General features: G+C 43.3%; 10 non-coding genes across 10 annotated transcripts; 4 read left to right on the top strand and 6 right to left on the bottom strand.

Moving 5' to 3' along the window:
* Window positions 1–434: 434 nt before the first annotated feature.
* TRNAE-UUC (transfer RNA glutamic acid (anticodon UUC)) lies at window positions 435–506 on the bottom strand. Its single transcript has one exon. It is a non-coding gene; the product is annotated as a tRNA-Glu (tRNA).
* A 5,283-nt stretch (window positions 507–5,789) lies between these two features.
* TRNAL-CAG (transfer RNA leucine (anticodon CAG)) lies at window positions 5,790–5,872 on the top strand. Its single transcript has one exon. It is a non-coding gene; the product is annotated as a tRNA-Leu (tRNA).
* Window positions 5,873–6,414: 542 nt separating this feature from the next.
* On the top strand, window positions 6,415–6,485 carry TRNAG-GCC (transfer RNA glycine (anticodon GCC)). Its single transcript has one exon. It is a non-coding gene; the product is annotated as a tRNA-Gly (tRNA).
* A 1,049-nt stretch (window positions 6,486–7,534) lies between these two features.
* TRNAE-CUC (transfer RNA glutamic acid (anticodon CUC)) lies at window positions 7,535–7,606 on the bottom strand. The gene has a single exon. It is a non-coding gene; the product is annotated as a tRNA-Glu (tRNA).
* Window positions 7,607–13,046: 5,440 nt separating this feature from the next.
* On the top strand, window positions 13,047–13,129 carry TRNAL-CAG (transfer RNA leucine (anticodon CAG)). Its single transcript has one exon. It is a non-coding gene; the product is annotated as a tRNA-Leu (tRNA).
* Window positions 13,130–13,656: 527 nt separating this feature from the next.
* On the top strand, window positions 13,657–13,727 carry TRNAG-GCC (transfer RNA glycine (anticodon GCC)). Its single transcript has one exon. It is a non-coding gene; the product is annotated as a tRNA-Gly (tRNA).
* Window positions 13,728–14,872: 1,145 nt separating this feature from the next.
* TRNAG-GCC (transfer RNA glycine (anticodon GCC)) lies at window positions 14,873–14,943 on the bottom strand. Its single transcript has one exon. It is a non-coding gene; the product is annotated as a tRNA-Gly (tRNA).
* Window positions 14,944–16,453: 1,510 nt separating this feature from the next.
* On the bottom strand, window positions 16,454–16,525 carry TRNAE-CUC (transfer RNA glutamic acid (anticodon CUC)). Its single transcript has one exon. It is a non-coding gene; the product is annotated as a tRNA-Glu (tRNA).
* Window positions 16,526–20,959: 4,434 nt separating this feature from the next.
* Window positions 20,960–21,031, bottom strand: TRNAG-UCC (transfer RNA glycine (anticodon UCC)). The gene has a single exon. It is a non-coding gene; the product is annotated as a tRNA-Gly (tRNA).
* A 1,041-nt stretch (window positions 21,032–22,072) lies between these two features.
* Window positions 22,073–22,144, bottom strand: TRNAD-GUC (transfer RNA aspartic acid (anticodon GUC)). The gene has a single exon. It is a non-coding gene; the product is annotated as a tRNA-Asp (tRNA).
* Between the last annotated feature and the right edge of the window lie 210 nt (window positions 22,145–22,354).

The raw sequence follows: 22,354 nt of genomic DNA, 5'->3' as shown, positions 1-22,354 counted from the left end.
GCCAATACACAGTAGTGAGTCCAAGATGGAAGGCGAGGGTTAAAAAAAAAAATAGAACGTCGCTAATGTTAGTCACTCACCCCTCTTGAGGACGTTATATGGACTCTATGAAAGCCGTCCTAATACAAAATAGGTCTGTAAGCTTCTTCCAGGGCACCTCAAGCCAAGGCCCTTACAAAAGTCGATCTTGCTCACTCTCCCCTACTTCCAACCCTCTTCCTTGGCAAATCCTACTTCTCCCATTTTTCCCTCTACTAGGATTTTCAGGATCGTATCGGAGAGTATAATGAATGCTTGGGATGAGTCCTATTTCTTTTCTTTCCCAAATTGGTAGCCTGGGATAAATGAAATGCGGAAAAACAGGGTAATAGGAACCATATACAGATGAGAGCAGGCCAGTTGAGTGAGGGGTGGCCCAGTGGAACAAAATTTTCTTCCCTGACCGGGAATCGAACCCGGGCCGCGGCGGTGAAAGCGCCGAATCCTAGCCACTAGACCACCAGGGAGAGATAGTCAGAGTCCTCTATTTACTTGGTAAAACAATAGTTTCTTCTTTCAGGAGCGTCTTTGGATTTTCATCTGGTCTTTGTTCCTTTATTCATAACTGACGCCCACCATCCTCGCTACCTCTCTCCACACGATGATCCGATTCCCTCTAAATTCCACCATTTCTCCTCACCAGACTAAAGCATCTATACACACAATAGGAATTTGGGACCCACACCCCTACGATCTCTGTCAATCTTTCCCCAGTCTGAATTTCACCTTTTTTATACCTTGCTTACTGCCGATCTTACACGTTTCATTGGGTCACCTCAGCTGCCTCTTTGCTCCATGCCTTCCTCTCTCTTCAGGGAATCTGCGGGTACCTGAATGCCTTTGCATAGACTCTTCCTCTGTCTTGGGAATGTGGCCTGCTCTAGCTTCTCGTTTCTTTTCTTTCCTAGTCAGTATCAGTTCCAACAGTATGGCAGGAATAACGTTGGGCTCTGATCCCAGAGGGAGGGAGGTAGCACATTCAGAGAGGATTCTTGCTTTCTTCGATGTGTTCAGCCATGAGAAAATCCCCCTCCAATCCTCTAAATTCTGCCTTGCTCTTCTCTATACTGGAGCATTTGCAACTAACTGCAAATTCTTGGGGGTGGGGGTGGGCAGGTTGAGGAGTAGGCAGAGGCTGAGGAGTGGGGGGCTTCTTCCTTTACTTATATCTTCCCTGGGTGGATGACTCTCAGATTTAGTTGCACAGCACAAACCTCTCTCCCAACTTCCAGTCTTTCATTTCCCACTGCCTATTAGACATCCTAGAAGCTGAAGTCTCAAAGACATCTTAAACTTACCAAGCCCAAAACTAATCTCATGATGTTCCCTTTCAAACTCTCCCCTTTCCCAAACTGTAGAAGGGACCACTACTTTCCTAACTACTCAGGCTAGTAACCTAGGTAGGGGGTATCATCCTGGACTCCTCTCTCTCATCTCTAATTTTTTCTACCTCTTCCATAACCAATCAATTGTTAAGTGCAGTCATTTTTACCTACCCTCCTAACATTTCTCATTTATAGCTGTTGATTGGTCTCCCTGTTTCAAGCCTTTGTCTACTCTCATCCAACCTCTTCTCTGCTATATGATTTATCTAAAGCCAAAATTAGTTTATCTAAAGCCCAAATTTGACCTTATCTTTGTTTTTTCATTTTGTAAATTCTAGTAGTTTCCTGTTGCTACAGGCATCTGACATACATTCCACTGGCTTCTAAAGTCTTTTAAAACTAGGCCCTTTCACCTGAAGGTGCTCAGTGTTTTCCTTTCCCAACTTGGAAAACACTATTGAATATCACTTGTGGTTTTTATAGATTATTTAACTATGACAAGACCAAAGAAAAATCTAGTCTTTGGTTGGGACTCTGAATCTGTTAAGACTCAGAGTTCTAACTTGATTTTTGTTGAGACTCAACCAGCTAGCCTTTGCTATTTTATACTTTGAAGGCGAAGTTAAGAATTATGAGGATAATAGTGCTAGTTTTTATTTAGATAGTATAAGTTTGGGTTAGTCAGATCATGGAGGCGTACTATAGCCTGTAAAACAGAGGAGAAGCAGTTCCTTGAGGAACCAGGGAGTTTATTTGGGTGGATGTAGAATCTCTTAGAATTAGAAATCCTTTATTTATCCTTATATAGTTCAATAAATATTTTATTTTTATAAAAAAATAAAACTAGTCCTTTTCCTCCCATTTCAGTATTCTGGATTCCCTTCACATATCCTGAGATGTAGACACTGGCTTCCTTGCTATATCTCTAAGTAAGACATTTTATCTCCATATTCACATCTTTTTTACTGGGTGTCCTTCTTGTCTAAAACTCTTTGCCTTCTAGCTTCTCTGGTTTCCTTTAAGTCTCAGCTAACATCCCATCTTCTGCAAGAAATCTTTCTCAATCTTAGTCTTGTCCTGTCCCATTATTTATACTGTTTATAATTTCTTTGCATCCACTTGTTTACTAATCTCCCATTTTAGATGGCCAGCTTTTTGAAATTAGGGATTAGTATTTTCTCTCTTTCTTTAGCAAAGTGCCTGGTACATAGTAGGGCAGTTAGAAATGCTAGTTTCTCACCAGCCCTAGGACTGACTTCTTACTATTCCCACTTCCACCATCCTATATTCAGAAAAGTAAAGGAATACACTGTTTCTCAAATAGAACATCTTTCACAATTCACAATAGTTTTTTGTTTGTGAATTCACAATTCATAAATAATAGTTTTTGCTTGTACATGCCCTTGGTAATATGGAAAGCTTCATTGGTATTCTTGAAGTTGAACAAACATTGGAATCCCCTATCTTCCAAGTTTTTTTGAGTTTTTCTGAAGCAAGTGAAGCTGAACCATAGTTTTGATATCCCATCTAACTCTTTACCAGAAAAGGAAGAGCTGAAAGGGTCTTCTAGAAAACTTGAAAAAAACTTCCAGATTCACTAAAATTCTTCCTCATCCTTATTTGGACTTCTCCATACCTAAATTCCATGTCTTCTTCCTTCTCTTTCCATTCTCTTATTTTCTCCATAGCTTTCTAGTCTTAACACTAAAGTTGCATCATTCAGAAGTATGCCACCAACTGCTCTTAAATCCTTCCACCCATTGCCCCATCTCCTTTTGTTGATATACTTTCTCCTTGCCAAGTCCTGCCTAACACCACCATTATTCCTTAAACTCTACCCATCCCCAAATAATTATCCTTTTCTGTCTCTCCTTGTTTCAAACTGGATCCAAAACAACTTTATAATTTTGCATAAATATATTGGTTCCCTATTGCAGCTCTATCATATTTTTATTTCTTCAAGATTGTTTCTTGGTCACAAACCTTACTTTTACTCTGCCAGACCTTGTCTCTGCAGACATTTTGTATCCTCTGAAGCATGCTCTCCCCAAAAGAGGACCTCAGACTGACTATAGAGAGCATCTCACCAGCCAGGTCCTTCTGCTTTTTTGTTCCACACCTAAAACAATTTTTATTTCTTTCTGTCTCTCATTTTGTCCTACTTTGATCCATTCTTTGATAGAAGAGGTAGACCTTTCCACCAAAGCTCTCCTCTCCTTTTATGCTCTTGAAGCCCTTTCATCTCTTCTGGGAACTTGTTGCCTTCATCATTCCCTTTATTCTTTAATCTCTCCATAAACAACTTTTCTTTCATTCAATTTTTGATACTTCATGTACATTCTGAAGGAAACTTCTCTTGCCCTTGACATTCCATTACTTTATGGAATTGTACCTCTCCCTTTTCACAGATTCTTTGCCAACATAATCTAGGTTAGTTTACTTCTATTTCCTGATCTCCTGCTCATTTTGGAATCCCACTGTAATCTGATATCAGGGCTCTTACCTGAACTGACACTGCACTTCTGAGAGCCACCAAGGACCTCTAAACATACTACTCAATCAGCTAACTGTGTTTGTCTCATTCTTCCTGCAATGGTGATCTTTTTACCACCACTTGTGGAGCCACGTTCTCTTCCATTGCTTTCTGGGACCCTGGGATCTATCTTTGTCAGAATAGCTGTCCCTTTCACTTTGTTTCTTTCTTAGCTTGACTCTCCTCTTTTCATTCTGTCGCTGTGTCTTTCTCTGTCTCAGTCTGTGGCTTTTTACATCTGTCCCTTACTTCCTGTAGACATAGCACCACATACTCACAGCATTTATGGTAGGCTTTGTCAGTCCACTTTCTCCTTCTGGCTAGTCCCCTAAGTGTCAGCATGCCCCACACCCAGGCTCTAGGCTGGATTCTCTTTTTGGGGGGATTTCAGTATTCACAGGTCCCAGGATCATTTCAATGGAGATGACTAGTAAATACAGCAATTCAGATTTAATCTTTCCCAAATTCCAATCTGGGTTTGTTGTGATTTTTTTTTAAACCACTTGCCTGCACAAAAATCTCTGCCTGGATATTCCCATAGCATCTTAAAGGCTATGTGTCCAAAACTGAGCTCATTTTACTTCCCCTGAGGCTCAATCCTCCTCTAAGCTTCCTCAATTCTGTCCATAGAACCTCCCCCCCTCTCCCTGCCAAGTCATCCAGATTCACAACCTCTGAGTCATCCTTGGTCCTTCCCTTTCCTTCAATTCCCATGAGAACAATCTTTTATCCTATCATTACATGTCCCATTTTGTGGAGGAGGAATCCCAGTTCAGACTCATATTCAAGGTATCCTAACATCTTGCCTAGACTATAGTAATAGCCTCTGCCAGATCACTTCCCTCTCCAATTTGTGTTTACAGCTGAGTTGCTTAATGGTTGTTCCTAAAATATGACCAATTAGAGTCCTCCCCCCCCCCACACACATTCCAATACCTTCAGGAACTCTATACTGATAATACGATAAAATACTGAAATCTTGGCTAGGCAATGGAATTCCATCCCAATAGAATTTGGCATCTCCCTTTCTGGTTTGAATTCCTACCCCTACCATTTGCATCATCTCCATTGCTGTCAAACTGGCCACATTCATACATGGGCCTTTCCAGCATAGCATAAATAGTTCCCAACTAGGACCACCTATTTCTGGATGGAACTCCGTACCTGACTTAGATGGGAAAGATTTATAGTGTCTTCGAGGCTCAGTTCAGGAGCCACCTCCCAGACACTAGGGGCCACTCTTAGTTTCAGAGCAGACAGTGTCCTTAGAAGCCAAAGATTGTCATCCGCTCTCATCTCCTCACTTTCTAAACGACGTAAGGGGACTGAGACAGGTTAAGTACTTTGTCCCGGAGATCTCGGAAGGAGGATTGGAACCCAATACTTCCAGACCCCACGCTCAACAACCTATCCAGAAAGTCACGCCATTGCCTCACTTCCTCCGAGCCTTTCTTTTTCTCGAAGCTCCCACTACCGGCCCGTTTCTTAGCATTGTCTCCTTTTTGATATTGTTCTCATCTTGTTTTTGTATAGACTTTGTATTCGCATATTCCGGAACAGCCTGGGCAATTGGAAGGGCTTTGATAGGCTACTTGGAAAGCAGGGGGTGGGGGAGGAGTCAGGCTAGCTGAAGACGGTTTGTTGTGATGCGGGTCTTTGGCCCGGGACGGAGGGTGTTTGAATTGGCTTGGAGAGGTTGGCAGGAAGGCACGCAGCGCGTGTGGAAGGGATGGTTCTTGACAATTTAGGCTTTCTTAGACAGTGTTCGTACCAGAGCGAGAAGGCTAGAATTCAAGAAAAGAAGTAGATAAAGCAAACTGGGACAACTGGGCTTGTGGTTAAATTGGGGCTGATATTGCCAGGTAAGAGGGAGGGGTAAGCTACTGAGTATAGTCAGGATGGCCGAGCGGTCTAAGGCGCTGCGTTCAGGTCGCAGTCTCCCCTGGAGGCGTGGGTTCGAATCCCACTCCTGACAGTTTTTGTCCGGATACTGAAGGAAAAGAGAGACCTCCTAACTCCAAGGACAAAAACCTCTTTCTCCACAACCCACTACCCTTCATAAATACAATCTCATACTACCGGCATGGATGAGGAGACAATGAGGTACCCAATCCGTGGAAGAAGTTGGGTTTTTGCCAGAATGAAGACTGGAAGAAAAATGTTCTCTTGGACTTCTCTCGTCCTTCCATCCTCCCGACCAATACATCATCAAATATGTACCTTCTGGCCATTTACTCAACTTTACGGGGGGGGGGGGGGGGGAGGAAGCGTAGGAGCAGCAAGGGAAGTAAGGGAAAGAGGAAGAGGAGGTACTCTTTTTGTATGTAGAAGGAGGAAGACAAGGAGGAAGAGGAGGAAACGTTAGGAGAGAGAACAGCGAGGATGCTAAGGAGAATGATAACATTTTCAAGTTAGGGTAAACGCACATCAAATGTAGTCAGGAAACTTGGTCTATCGGAAGCGTAATAAAATAGAATAGCAGTTGAGTGAAAGACCTCTTTTTTTTCTTGCTATCTAGCATGGGTGGTTCAGTGGTAGAATTCTTGCCTGCCACACAGGAGGCCCGGGTTGGATTCCCGGCCCATGCATGGTATTTTTTCTTTTTTTAAATCTCCACATTGCTTATTTCTGAGTAATCTTATAAAACCAAGACCCCAAAATATAAACCCAAACAATTTTTAAAAATCGTATGCTTTCAGCTGCATTATGACTCCAACAGTTCTTTCTAGCATTCGTTGTCATAAGTAAGTCCCTTAGAATTGTCCTGGATCATTGTATCACTCATAGTAGCTAAGCCTATTATAGTTGATTATTCCAAAATATTGTTGTTACTGTGTACAGTGTTTTCCTGGGTCTGCTTATTTCACTTTGCATCCGTTCACTTAAGTCTTTCCAGCTCTTTCTGAAATCATCCTATTCATCATTCCTTATAGTCCAATAGTATTCCGTCACCACAATATACCACAAATTGTTCAACCATTCTTCAATTGATAGACATCCCCTCATTTTCCAATTCTTTGTCACCACAAAAAGGGAAGCTCTAAATATTTTTGTACCAGTAGGTCCTTCCTCCTGCCCCCTCCCTTTTTTTTTTTTATCTCTCCAGGATACAGACTCAATAGTGATGTGATTGGATCAAAGGATATACATTTTTCATAATTCCAAACTGCCCTCCAAAATGTTTGGATCAGTTCACAGCTCCACCCGCAATACAGTTCCCACCTTGACCCACCATTCTTTGCCTCTTAGCCCCCATTCACTGTAGAAAGTCAGCAGAGATACTGACTTCTGGGGTCCAGGACAACAAGGAAAGAGGTCCTAGTTCAAGATAGACCCATGTGCTTCCAGAGCATCGAAATGTCAAGATCTCTGGCAAAAAAGTTCCCCTTGCCCAACCTGCTCTGCCTCCAACTTTCCTCTTCCCACCTGCAACCCCGAATTTTCCAGTGATAGTTCATGAAGGTTAGTAGAATGAAACCAACACTACTAGAATTTCCTATACTCTTGGGACTTGGAGTCTAGTTCAGGAGAAATGAAAGAATGCAAGAAAGGAGAAGAGCATTTATTGTTATGCCCAGGCAACGAAGCGTGATGGAAAATTGGTGTTGATGGCCACTAGATAAATGGCAAAACTATATTCCCTGACCGGGAATCGAACCCGGGCCGCGGCGGTGAGAGCGCCGAATCCTAACCACTAGACCACCAGGGAATAGACACTTAAGGTTCACCCTGCCTACTCACCCTCTTCAAATTTCCACTGTCCTTTCAGTCTGTTCTATGGATTCAGTGGATTCATGTTTGCTTCCTTCCTTCCTTGAACCTCTCCCCCTCCTCATCCACCTTCAGTCCCAACAGACTCTCACCTAACCTTCTGCTTCTCTCCCACACCCAGGCTCATTTCCTTAAATACTAACACTGGGCTAAACAAGGCACCTAGATAAGAGCGATAACAATTTGGAACCCTAACCCCTATCTTCCGTGCCGTCTTTCCTAGACGGAACCTCTCCTCATTCCATAGTTATTGCCTACCACACTTCGTATTTTATTGATCCGGTAGTCTTCAGCCTCCTCTTTACTCCATGCCTTCCTTTGCTCTTCAGGATCTGGGCAAATACTTGGGGGCCTTTGCTCCGCTTCTTCCCCGGAACTGGCGCTGCTCTGGCTTCTTTTCTAGACAGCATCAGTTCTATCAGTATGGAAAGAGGAACTCAGAAAGAGCTTGATTGGGCCCTGAGCCACGGAAGGAGGGAAGTTTGTACATCTGGTGAGGAGTCTTGCTTTCCTGTGTATGTTAAACCGAGAGCTAATCCATTCCATTCACAAACACCCCAAATTCTGTCTTACTGTTCTCCATTCTAAAACATGTGCAACTACAAATATTAACTCTCTTTTTTGGGGGGAAGAGAAACAGAGTGAAGCATGTAGGCAAAATCCTCCTGTCCTGTCCCTATTAATCATCCTCGATGTAGAAGTTCCATAGGATCTTTAAAAAATGTTCAATTTAATTTTATTATATATTATTCTAATATAATATAATATATTTTTATCATTATGCAAATTTCCATTTCCAAATTGGTCATTATTGTAAGAGCACACTCATACAAAACCCAAACCCCCAAAGAAAACCACAAATACACTGATGTGAAAGATGCATGCTTTGATACATACCCATTCAACGCCAAAGGTTCTTTCTTTGGAAGTGGATAGAGAGATCCCCCATTAGACTGTATCTTCGCCATAAATTGGTGGCAAAAAAGACTACTAGAACCCTCTGTTCAGTTTTCTGTTGAGCATTACAAGAACTACAGTCACCATCACATACCACTAACATTTGATTTGGTAGAACTGCAACACTGACATTTCTCTACCAACGTGTCTTCCCTTCGGGTTTCCAAATTGTACAAGACTCTGTGGACGAGGTAGCCACGGAAAACCCTTTGCTAGCTGATATCCCGACACCATTCCTTAGATCATCTCCATGTGCTCCTTTGTTTGCAGGTCCTTCTCCCCATTAGGCTGTTAGTTCCTTGGGAACAGAGAAGTTCTTCTTCCTTTCTGTCTCCTGACCTTAACACAGTACTTGACACTTTGTAGAACCTTAATATATATTTACTGATTGATTGATTTAATGATAACCCAAAGAATGGTTTTGTAAGGCTCTTTGTGTGCCAGTTGAGTGTGCACAGACCAATTCTGGCCATACATAGATGCAAAAAATATATTCACATTTCATCCTTTATTTTGTAAGTGCACGGAAAATGAATCAGGCATTAGGTCCAGGAGAGAAAAGTGTGAGGAATCCTAAGCGCATAGAAAGTACTATTGAAATCTTATTGGAGGAGGTGGATAGGAATGGGCAGGTCTACCTTACATTGGATGCTTAATTTTGAAGAAAATGTACTGTGGGTGAGATCCCAGTTCCTTTGTAACGCACAAGGATGCATTCTATCCCATAATGCCTTCCAGCATGAAATTCCCAGATGCTAACATCTAACCCAATACCTTGCACATTGTAAGCACTTTGTTGTTCAAGGAAGGGGAGCAAGGTGGAAATTCGGGTTTGAAACTCAGCATCCAGACTGACATCGGGAAAGATCCGGAGGTAGAAAAAGTCACTCAAGAGCAACTGTGAAATCAAAAATGCATTGGTCGGGTAATCGAACCCGGATCAACTGCTTGGAAGGCAGCTATGTTCACCACTATACCACCATGGTCTTCTCCCATGGTCTAGTGAGTCTCCCCCATTGATTCTCTGGCTAAGGCCGGCACAAGAAGCTGCCCTCAGCTGTACTCTCTCACCAGCTCTCAAGTTCCTCTAGTCCACTCTGGGCAGTGGATTGAGTTCCTTGATGCCAGGACCTTAGTGCCCTCACCCTGATACAAGTGCCTGGAGTCCTGCTTGAGCAGGCTCTCTGGGAGCCATCCAAAAGCCTTCCCTGGGGAGATCCCATATAGAACCCTGGCTCTAGACTGGTCTTCCTTATCTGTCAGAGGCAAGGAACTCTATAAGGGGGAAGGAAACTGGACGGAGGTTACAACTGGTGTGAGATAAAGATATTTGGCGCCTGTGGGCCTGGAAGGTCTGTGATTGGGCAACTGGGGATGGCCATTGGGTGGCCTCCAGAAAGTGCATTCGGCACCATCTCCAAGGAGGAGTCACCTTAGTGCCCAAAACGCATCTTTTGCATTTGGATACACTTTGATGACTCTGCATGGAGGACTTTGGCTAGGAATGGAGCTGATTTAGAGGCCCAGTTTGTGAACAAATCCTGGTTTTCTGAGTGATAGGTAGGGAAACTTGGAGCTTTACTAAGGAGGAAGGTGCTGGATGACTTTTTTTGCCTCTATGGCTTTGCAAACACACATCTCCTTCTACCTGTCATTCTCTCCTTACTTCTTGGACAGAATAGCTTCAGAATTTCTCAAAGCTGGAAGGCCTCATCCTCCTTTCTACAGGTTAATTGAGTCTCAGGTGCAGTTAGGGGCATAATGAGTTAAATAGTTTAAGATTGCAATTACAGGCAAGAAACTCATGGATATTCTCACTGTCAAATATGATATGTGGGAGGCTGGCAGCCATCTCTGTCTTGGTTGAACATTTAAGTACCCTGTTTACTATTTCCACCATATTCTGCTTGTTTCAGGACATTTTCCATCTCATGTCTCTGAAGCAGTTTCAGTAAAAAACAAAACCGCAAAATAGCTCAAGGACTAATGCCCTGATGCTTACTGTTCCTCATAAAGTATGTAGACCACCCACTCAAATGGGTCATGAGAATAACACTAAAGTACCCATAAGATGCTTTAAAGTTTTATTCTGTTGAAGGGTAAGGACAAGTCATGGAATGAAGGGGAAGACTCTTACCCAAGTCTAACCCCAAATGCCAAAGTACAGCCTTGATATAGATAGTTGTTTGTTTTTTTAAAAACCCTTACCTTCTGTCTTAGAATCAATACCATGTATTGGTTTCAAGGCAGAAGAGTAGTAAGGGTTAGGTAATGGGGTTAAGTGACTTGCTCAGGGTCACACAGCTAGGAAGGGTCTGAGGCCAAATTTGAACCTAGGACCTTCAGTCTCTAGGCCTGGCTTTCAATCCACTGTCATCCCCCCATACATATGATTGTGACAAGGCAAAGAGGGTATAGCTTTAAAAATGGTAAAATTTTCTTAGTGAAAAAACAGAGTTTGTCCAGCATCAAAGAGGCCAGTCAGTTTTATTTGGTGACTGAAAGTCTTTTCATGACACAGCCATAATGGCTGGGATGTGGTTCCTGCAAGTGTTTTCCATTACCCAGAAAATGTCAATTCAGCAAAATGAGAGATGTTAGCAAGGGGTTAATTTTGGGAACATGATAGGAGATCCTGTAAGTAAATCCACTAATAAAGTTTGGTCTGATCACCCTAGCTTTGTGTACTTCTTTCCTTGGGAAATCCTTGTGTTCCAAGCCCTGATAACCAACACTTCCTCTACCTCCAATGCTCGCTCCTCTCACTCTAACTCTACCGGGACAGGCGAGTCACCTCCGCCCTGCCCCCATTCCTTCCATTCTCCCCCAGGACGCCTGTCGTTTCCCAACATTAAAGAGACATCTCTCTTTAAAGGAAAGAATTCTACATGTATGTGCGGCATGTGATTGTGTGGGTCTGTGTCCCTGAAAGTCTCCTGCAGTTATGTGCACCCCACGATAGGGTTTTTGAACGTATAAAACGAAATCTAATTAAAACCAACGAAGTCGATTTTTATTGGTTTATTAGTGAGAGACAGAGAGAGAGACGGGGAGGGAGAGAGGGAGACAGACAGACAAGGAGACAGAGAGAGACAGACAGAAGGGGAGATGGAGACACAGAGAGAGGAGAGACAGAGAGACAGAAAGACAGATAGACAGTCACAGAGAAACAGAGACAGAGACAGAGAGAGAGAGAGAGAGAGAGAGAGAGAGAGAGAGAGAGAGAGAGAGAGAGAGAGAGAGAGAGAGAGAGAGAGAGAGAGAGAGAGAGAGAGAGAGAAGATTCTGGGTTAAAACCCTTTTCCTTTCTCGACAGTCGTTAAGAAACTGGCAATTGTTCTTTAACAAGACCTTCGAAGGGAGATGTAGAATGGAGGAGAAGGTGGGGGCGGGAGAGTTAGGGGAGAAAATAGGGCAGGAAGAATAATTGGAGGAGGGGAATTAAGGAAGTGGGTGTATGGAGATAGGTTTGAAAGAAAGAGTGGTGCAGTGGGAAGGAGCGCTCGAAGGTTGGTGGGCGAAGGGTAGAGGTGGATAGAGCAGCTGGAAGGCAGAGCAGTTCTTGGACATAGCATCCGCTGCTCCGTTTTGAGCCTGGCTCATTTTCACTTCCGCTGCTATGTTGATCTGATCTTTGTGCCATGCCAACCTCATTCTTACCTGCCAGTCCCCCATTTTGGGGGGAATGCTCTCCCCCAAGGTCCACGGGTGAAAATCCTCTAGGTCCCCCAGGAATAAGCTCTGTTCACAGCTGGTATGCCTGTTGCACACCCATTCCCCGGTGTGCCCTCCAGATTTGGAATGTGTTTCCTGGAGAAGCCCGAAGTTCCCTCGGGACATTAGACCCGGCGTGAGAGCCGTCCTCCATTTCTTTCCTTCTCTGAGCAGCTAGCCTGGCGCTCCCCTCCGCTGGACCCTAGCTGTCAGTCCCCTCTTGGCTCTTTTATTCCCAGTTCTAGTGTCGCGGAGGTGAGTCCACTCTGGGCTCTCAGCAGGCACCTGGAGTGTACTTATTGGAAAGATAGCAACCTTGGAGGGAAGGAGCTGCATGTGTTTCCCAAAGAGAGAGGGTAGGGGACGCCGGTGGGGAAGGTCAAGGAGGCAATAACGGATCCGACGGGGGAAGGGTCAAGACAATTGAGGGTGTTTCGTAGTCGTGCTTGTCTTTGGGCCCCGCTGGTGAGTGTGTGTCCGCCTGGAAAATCGGGCTGAAAGGCATATAGCGTGCATGGAAGGAATGGAATGGACATGTGGATTTGCTTGCCCAGTGCTGGTGTCAGAGAAAGAGGGTAGGGCATATAGAAGGTGGTGCCTTGTTGGAAAGATCTGAGTGGAATGCGCAAAGTATCGGGTTCATCATTGAATTACAGTTGCAATCATTGGAGGATGGAGAGGAGGGGAGGGATAAAACTGAACGTAAGGTCAGGATGGCCGAGCGGTCTAAGGCGCTGCGTTCAGGTCGCAGTCTCCCCTGGAGGCGTGGGTTCGAATCCCACTCCTGACAGCATATGGTATCTCTTTTATGTCCCTCCTACTGTGGTCCCTTGGTCTCCCCACCACCAAAGCCCTGCGAGAGGACCCGGACTGCACTGACACAACCCGGTTTCTCCCCAATCCGCTTGCTCTCATAGATCGGGACTATACAAATTTGCGTTTTTATGAATGTCTGGAGGAGGCGGCCCCATCTGAGGACCAAGTTAGATCTTGCGAGAGGATAGATAGTAGAGAAACGCACTCTTGAACGTCTCCAATCCTACTTCGACTTCTCCCCCAAGACAACTTCAGGACATTTCTTCGACTTTCCGGGAGGAGGAAATTTAAGAGCAATAGGAGGAGGACGAGAAGGGGGAAGTAGGTATGTAGGAGAGGAAGAAGAGGAAAAGTTAGGAGAGAGGAAGGCAAACGGAATATGGCAAAAATTCTAGGTTAAAAGAAACGAGTATGTCCAAATTTGGGTACTCGTCTCAGTCTACTCTGTCTTCTGCATGTTTATCAAGATCAGGGGCAGAGCTACAACCTACTCAAGGTGTTGCATGGGTGGTTCAGTGGTAGAATTCTCGCCTGCCACGCGGGAGGCCCGGGTTCGATTCCCGGCCCATGCATGAGTCGCTTTTAACCATTTGGACAGCTAAAGGCTAGACTCTTGCCATCCATGGGATAAAAGTACCCAACCTCGTTCGATCCATCATCTCCTTGGCCCTCTAGCATTCGTTATCTAATCGCACTTACATAAAGAAGCAAGGAAAAAATCTGGATACTTGGTTTCTTGATCAGCTGGGAAAGACACCTCTGGCAAAAACTGGTTTTGCTCCCAACATTCTGACCCCAACATTCCTCTCCCAGTCCTCAATTTCGCCCCTACCTGGAGTTTTCCAGATCTACAGTGATGGAGAGCAGAACTGATGCCTTGGATGGTTGCCACCATACTCCAGTTTTTCATCAGCCCTAGGCCTTGGCTCTGGGGACAGGGGAATGGGAGCATTTTGTGAGTGAGAAATCAAAGTGCTCCAACCCTGAGAGAATCCAACTTCATGGATTCTCTTTCAAGTTCTGTCTTACTGTTCTTCCTGGAGCATGTGCACAACTACAAATTCGAACTCTCTCGGAGAATAGAAGACTGACAAAAGGGAAGACTGACAAAACCCTATATCCTGTCCCGTGACACAAATCCCAAGGCGGAACTTTCTTCCAGTCTCCTTATCTGCTATTTCCTTGATTAACTGAGCACTAACCTCTTTGCTCACCTTTAGTCTCTTATCTCCGTCTATTCGATGTAACTTCGAAGTGGAAGTCCCAGCTATCCTCATGATCTTTCCCCTCAAATTTTCCTCTTTTCCTAACTCTAGGGTACCACCAATTCCCCAGGCACCCAGGCTAATAATGCATCCTAAACTTTTCATTCTTTCTCTTCCCCATAAACAATCACTTGTGGAGACCAGGCCGTGCTACCTTCCTAACATGCCTCCTGTTTACCTCAAGAAAGGAGGAGCGAGCTCATCCCGTGCGTACTTTTCCGCTAGCTTGCACTGCAGTGTGTTCCTAGAGACCAGCGCAAGACCAACTTTTGCCAAAGGCCTGGGCACTTCTCGCTCTGGATTTTCTTGTATAATTTGGTCTTTCTGGTTCTCAGCCCAATAAGTGAGTTCCACCTAGCTCTCCTCCAGCATTGAGGACGAGCTAAGTATGGAAATGCTGCCAAGGTAGGTCTTGTAGAAGCAAACCAGTTGTGCTTCTCAAAAGTTGCACTTGCATGGGCCGGGAATCGAACCCGGGCCTCCCGCGTGGCAGGCGAGAATTCTACCACTGAACCACCCATGCTGCTGCTCCTGGTGTGCTGCCTCACTTCCACTTAAAATGGCTTAGAAAGAGTCCAAAGCTCACCTGGTAAGATAAAATGCAGGACACGGAGGTCTTCTCTTGAGTTGAACTGTCAAGCATTCTGATTCTATTAAAGGAGCGCAACTCTACGGGTCTGGCCACGTTGTTTGAATGCAAAACGCGTTTGCCTAAAGAACTATTTTAGGGAAAACTCAGATTTGTGCCCGACTTAAGGTAGAGCCTTCCAAGTTTATATTGGTCGGACGAGCCAGTCAGATACACATACTTTGACCCCAACGTAGTGATGCCATTTTGATCCTCTTCGAGTAGGAAAGAACAACAACGGAACCTGTTTATCTGCGGGTTGATCTTCTGGCTTCAATTCTCTCTCCATTCCAATCCAATTTCCTCTAAACTGTTTAACTGATCTACGTGAAACCCAAGTCTGACCATATCTCTGCCCTTTTCATTCAGTAAACTCCAGGAGTTGCCAATCACCTCCCTAGAGGATCACATATACGATTCTCTGCTTTGCTTTTAAAGTCTTCATAACCTGGCCACTTCTGCTCTTTTTAGTATTTATACTTCACTCCCTTCCACTTACCCATCTCCCCTACTCACCGAATTTTCCCTGGGAATCTCTGCTTGGAACTCTGCCTCCTTATCTCTGCCTTCTAACTTCCCTACCGTTCCTGAAGTCTCAGCTAAAGGCCCACCATTTGCAAAAAGCCTTCCCTAATTTCTTAATCATAGTCTCAGACTACTATCCAATATAGCCCGTATATTTTTGATTGTACAAAGTTGTTTACCAGTAGTCTCCCTCTACAGACTGATAGTTCCTTTGGAGAAAGGATTTTCTTTTGTCTGACTTTATATCTCTTGAGTTTAGCATAATGTCTGACATAGAGTTGGTACTTAATACATATTTACTGATTAATAGACAACTAAAAGAATGATTCATGAGTTTTTGGATGTCTAGCGATTGTGTAGAGAATCAGGCTTGTAGACATATTGCAAAAAATTGTATTCACATTTCCTTGCTTTGTTTTCCCGTAAGTGCATTGAAAAATGGACAATAAAGTGGATGCAACATGGAAAAGGGAGAGATTTGGTTGCCTTCGATGCTCTGTTGAAATCTTATTGAAAGAGATGGAATGCCAATAGATGAGTAGGTCCGGCTGAAGTTGTATTTCCATCTTTGGGGATGGGTGAGATCTCAGATTCTTTCTAATTCGTAAGTTTAAGTTCTTTCCCAATATTGATTCTCACCGGGATAAAAGCTCCTTGAAGACGAAGGTTGGGGCTCTTTCCATTTGGAATTCCAAAGGTGCAGTAGCCTAGGGAGAGACTTTGCACAAAGTGGGCATTCAATTGTAATTCATTTGAAGGAAAGTTTTGGGCTAGAGACCCTGGATCCAGGCTGAACAGAGCTGGAAGGCATCTCGAACTTGCCGGAGAGTGGGTGGCATGACAGCTGAAAAGGGTTGCGAAAGCAGGGTAGCAAAACGAGTTCCCTGACCGGGAATCGAACCCGGGCCGCGGCGGTGAGAGCGCCGAATCCTAACCACTAGACCACCAGGGAACATGTCAAAAACGTCATTCTCTTGTTCATTCAACACAACATTGACCCGAAACCTCATTTACTCAGCTTTTCCTGGTTTCTTGGAGCCACGTTTGGACCCTTCTAAGGCTCTACTAAATCATATTAAGTTTCATTAATAGTTCTTTTAAGCAACATCGAAATGATTTGGAACCTGGAAAAGATCTATTGGATATCTTTGGAAATATGCCCTAGGAACAAGGACCCTAGTAATTAACTAAAAAAATAACCTGCTTAAGGATACTGAGATGGTGATTCAGAGTGCAAGTCTCTCAGTTTAAGTATATCAAACCTGACAAGTTGTGGCCAATGGTCAAGGGCAGATGTCTTTGACCCAGAATTTCCACCATTTCCCAGAAGTAGACAGCTCCTCCCAAGACCCTTAACTTGGATGCAGGTTGATGAGAAAGCAAGATTTCTTCTTTTCTTGCATTTTGTCGTCTTCGTTTGGAGTCTTCTTTGTACAGTCTTTTCCCCTTAACTTATCTCTTATCTCTGAATCACCTGTGCCCAATTAAAAATTGTAACCCTCAAAGGTTTTAGGAGGAGACCAAAGAATGGATCAAACAAATCAGTGAGATCATAACTATCATTTTATCCCACATTTCCCACTAGTGGCTTTAAAGAACTACATTTTACTGTTATGTAATACTTCCAGGGAATTTTATCAAAGTGGAGGATTATGGTAAAGTATTATCACAGGTATGGAAATAACTTTCATTATTTTACATTTTATAAGATGGAAAAATGCGCACATCTTCCTTTGAGGGGGCAGAGTATCTTGTTCTGGAAATATGTTTCTGAAATAAATTGCATCCACCCATTCCCAATATCCACCTGATATCAAAATTGGCTTTCCGTGTGATTTTGTAAACTGTTCTCTAATTTTTTTTAAACTATATTATTTTACCAAGTACATGTAATAACACTTTTTGGCATACTTATTCTGAATTATAAGATCCAAATTGTCTTCTTCTTTCTTTTCCCTCACCTCTCCTAGCAATAGTAAGCAATTTGATCTGTGTTATACATGTGTTATCATGTAAATAATTTCAAATTGGTCATTGTTATAAGCAAATACTCATATAAAACAAAAACCCCAAAGTAAAAATGCAAATAAATTAAAGTGAAAAATAATATGCTTTGATTTGAATTCTGACTCCAACAGTTCTTTCTTTGGAGGTGGATAGTATTTTTTGTCATAAGTTCTTCAAAATTGTCCTGTATTATTATATTATTGCTGAGAATATTAATTTTCATCATACAATATTGCCATTACTGTGTACAAAGTCCTCCTGGTTCTGCTTCTCCTTCCATCTTTTTTTTTTCTGAAATCATCTTGATCATCATTTCTTATAGCACAATAAATCTCCATCACCATTATGTATCACATTTTTTTTATCCATTCCCCAACTGATTGACATTCCTTCAATTTCCAATTCTTTGCCACTACAAAAAGAGTATAAACATACTGCTATAAATATTCTTGTATAAGTAGGTCTTCCTCCACCCCTTTTAAAAAAATTCTCTTTGAGATACAGGTCTATTAATAGTATTATAGTATCAAAGGGTGGAACAGTTTTTATAGCCCTTTCCAAATTTCCAGGCATAGTCCCAAATTGCCCTTCAGAATGAGTGGATCAACTCACAACACTACCAACAATTCATCAGTGTCCCAATTTTGCCATATCTTCAGCATTTATCATTTTCCTTTATTGTCATACTGGCCACTCTGATAGGTGTGAGATGATACTTTAGAGTTGTTTTGATTTGCATTTTTCTAATCAAGAGTGATTCAGAACATTTTTTCCATATGATTATTTATAGCTTTGATTTCTTCATCTGAAAACTACTTTTTAATATCCTTTGACCATTTGTTAATTGGGGAATGACTTATATTCTTATAAAATTTGACTTAATTCTTGATGTAGTTGAGAAATGAGATCTTCATCAAAGAAATGTGCTGCAAAAATTTTCCCCCTGTTTGTTGTTTCCTTTCTAATCTTGGTTACATTGGTTTTGTTCATTCCAAAACTTAAATTTAATATAATCAAATTTATTAATTTCATGTTTCTCATGTTTTATATCTCATTTGGTCATCAATTCTTCCCTTTTCCATAGATCTGACAGGTGAATTATTCTATGCTCCCCTAATTTGCTTACAGTATCACCCTTTATGTCTAAATCATATACCTATTTTGACCTTGGTATAAGGTATGAGATATTGTTCTATGTACAAAACAATTCTTGCTAGTGCTTCAGAATACTGTCAAATATCAGTGTATTAAAGGATTATTTCAAAAATACATTTATTTATTTTTAAATATTTTTTCAAGTTGACATGATTCATTTTCTCTTCCTCTCTTATTACCTCCTCCCTCATGGTGCTGACAAGCAATTCCACTGAGTTAACATGTGTTATCACTTGATACCTATATCCATATTATTCATTTTTATAATAATCTTTTAAAACAAAATCCATATAAATAAGTGATAAATCACATGATGTTTTTCTTCTGCATTTCTACTCCCACAGTTTTTCTCTTTATGTGGATAGCATTCTTTCTTATAAGTCCCCGGGGATTGTTAAAGGAATATTTTTGCCTTGTGTTTTTACAAGTGTGTATCTTCTACCTGACATAACCAAATAAAGACTTTTTGGCATTATCTGACTCATGCTCACTTTCTGATCCTCATGGTCCTACTGAAATTGTTGAGCAATGACTCACCCAGGGGTCAACTTCAAATTTAGTTCTACCAAAGCCCTTTCTTCCCTTTCCAGGATTCTTGTACCTTCCTTCCTTCCACATGCCTGAGATGTATTGACACTAACCCCCTTGTTGAAAAACAACAACAACAACTAAATATGTATATAAGTAATATAGGGTTAGGTGGATTATCAGATACTTAAATGGTATTGTTTTTAGGCCAGCTATCAGAAGCCTTTTGGAAAGGCTCTCAAAGAGAAACTGACAAGTTACCACCCGGATGTATCTCAGGGTTTATTTAAACTGGGACAAGTAAGGGAAGGGGATTGGGATAATCTAACTAGGTATTAAAACTAATTCCTCCCACCAAAATCCAATTGGTTTGAATAGATGTTATCTACACTGAATCTGTACCCACAGATCCCAGCTATCTGTAATATCCTAACCAGAATCCTCCCCCCTTTGCTGGTAATTACAATAAGGGAAGACTGGAAGATACACAGATTCAAGAGGGAGACTTCTCACGGACAGTTATCCTCTGGTGTCTGGTAGGAGTCCTAGTAGAAATCACAGCAGCAGCAGGAACACACAGGAACAGATATAGATCCAATAAGAAAGGGAGTAATGATTTAACTGACACAGTCCACCTGTGGTGTTTAAAACCAACCTTAACCACTTCCCAGAAGGTCAAACTTGCTTGAAGGAAAAGGTCACATCCACAGTGTCCTACTCCAGAGAGCAAATCCCACCAACTGACCCTGCAGAGTCAGGGGCTCCAGGGTTCTGGAATTCTCTCTGCCTCTGCTTTACTACTTCCTGCTTTCCATATGATTTCCCTATAACACTGTTTCTCTGAGTAAGATATTCCACCTTATACCCCTAGAACTACGGGTCTGTATCTCTTTTGTACATAATTTTCATGTCTTCCCCTTTAGACAATTGGCTACTAGGGATCAGGGATTGTCTTTTGCTGTTCTTTGTAGATTCTGCACTTAGCACAGTGCCTAGCACATAGTAGGCACTTAATAAAAGTTTGCTGATTGACAGACTGATTACAATCAAAAGAATGGATTTATCAGGCTTCTCTAGGAATATCTGGGGGGGGGGGTATGTAAAGAGCCAGATTTGCATATACATTGGGGGGGCGGGGAGTATTCATGTTTTGTTTGTTTTACTCTAAGTGCACTGAAAAGGGACAGAGGATTAGGAGCCAGGAAGGAAAAGTGAGAGATGACCTGGACGCACCGATACTCTGTGGAAATCTTATTGGAATAGAGGGACAGGAAGGACATGTCGGAGGATGGTCAGGTTTAAATCGTTGTACTTAAATTGTATCTCGGTCTTTGGAGGGAGTGTCCTGATTGAAGAGATTCCAGATACCTTGAAGTTCGTGAATATGCATTCTTTCCCATCACTGTAGAGGTCTCGAATGAAAGTTCATTGAGGGATAGACTTTTTCCGGTTTGCTTTCCAAAGTTGCAGTCCCCTAAGGGCTATTGTTCAGAGTAGGCACTTCATTGTTGCTCAGTTGAAGGGAAGTACTGGACTTGAGATTCAGTGTGCATCGGGAAAAGAGGAAAGTTCTAGATTCTAGATTTAGAGCTTTGTTCAGAGACGCCCCCCCTCCCCTTCCCAACCCCCCCAATTAGTAACATGGCAGGGCACAGGCTAAAGGCAACAGTCATGTGTGGCTTTGTGCGAAAATAGTTGCGTTAGCCGGGAATCGAACCCGGGTCAACTGCTTGGAAGGCAGCTATGTTAACCACTCTACCACCAACGCAGACGCCTTTTTGGTGTTCCTAAACTATCTGATTAGCTTCTTCCGCCAGTAGTCTAGGTCACACCAGAGCGCTTCTTGGCCCCTCCATAGTCTCTCTCCTTGCTCTCAGCTTTCAGTCCAGACCCGGCTCCAGCCTTATCTGCCAAAATCGATGCCTGTTGCTCTCCGAGTCCAGCCATTTCTCTCAAAGCTCTCCCACCTCCTCAGCATTCCCCGAATTGTTTCTCGCTTGTGAAGTAGGTCAAGATCGGTGCCAAGGTCGGTGAGGCGACTGTACCATTGGCGCAACATGCCAGCAGGCCAGCCTGAGCCTGCCAGCTTTGAGGGTTGCTTAAGGAACCAAAAACCCACCGGAGGCCCAGAGCACACACGGTTCTCCTGACTTCAGGGCCAAAGTCCATAAGTACCACCGAACCAGCCTGTGACCTCTATAGGTTGGGTTGCCATAGCTCTTGCCTCCCGCATGTCCTGCCGCAATCCTCTATGTCCCTGCAAATGCTCTCTTGGCTTTCCCCTTACTCCTGCCACAGAGTTTTCTTCTTCCCACTTTCTGGAAGCATTGATTGTATTCTTCAGTGTTAGCCAGTGAATAAGGTGGAGTTTCTGGGTACGCTGCCTACCACCTCGAGCGGGTGTGTGGTCCGAGCCTGGCAGTGGGGTGGACATTTGGGAGCAAAGGGCTGGGCTGTCCTGGTCTGAGACCGGCGCTTGGAGAATTGGGTCTTGGCAGTCCCAGGTTCCTCTCCTGCTCGAACAGGCTTGGTCTGGGGACGTCGGGTACAGTGTCCTGGCTCTTTCGCGGCCTTCCTTTTCCGTGGGAGGCGAGGGACCCAGCAAGAAGAGGACCCGGTGTCTGGGGTCCTACGAGTACCAGCGTCTAGTACTTAGGGGTGGCCAGATCAAGAGCAAAGCAGACTTCAGAAAATCTCAGTTTGCCTCTTGTCCTCCTAGTGCTGTAGCACTTTTGCCCTTTTTTTTTTGTCTTTTGCTCTCAGAGAAGTTGTGGATGTCCAGCTGGGGCTGTGCGCAAAATCACTAAACCTCCCCGTCGGGGAATCGAACCCCGGTCTCCCGCGTGACAGGCGGGGATACTTACCACTATACTAACGAGGAAGGTATTGGGTCACTTCTGGGTCTCTGTATTCCTGGGATATCCATACACTTGTGTACATGTATATGTATGTATGCACATCTATATTCATATCCATACATGCTGCACCCCGCTCCCAGTGTCTCCTTTGGGACATCTTAGGTCTCACAGCCTCCGAGCTTCCCAAACCTAGAAGACTTTTTTCTCCTTCCCTGTCTCCCTCAAACTTCTTC

Source organism: Monodelphis domestica, chromosome 2, assembly GCF_027887165.1.
Source record: "Monodelphis domestica isolate mMonDom1 chromosome 2, mMonDom1.pri, whole genome shotgun sequence".
NCBI lineage: Eukaryota > Metazoa > Chordata > Mammalia > Didelphimorphia > Didelphidae > Monodelphis > Monodelphis domestica.
This window is presented reverse-complemented; position numbering and strand designations above follow the sequence as displayed.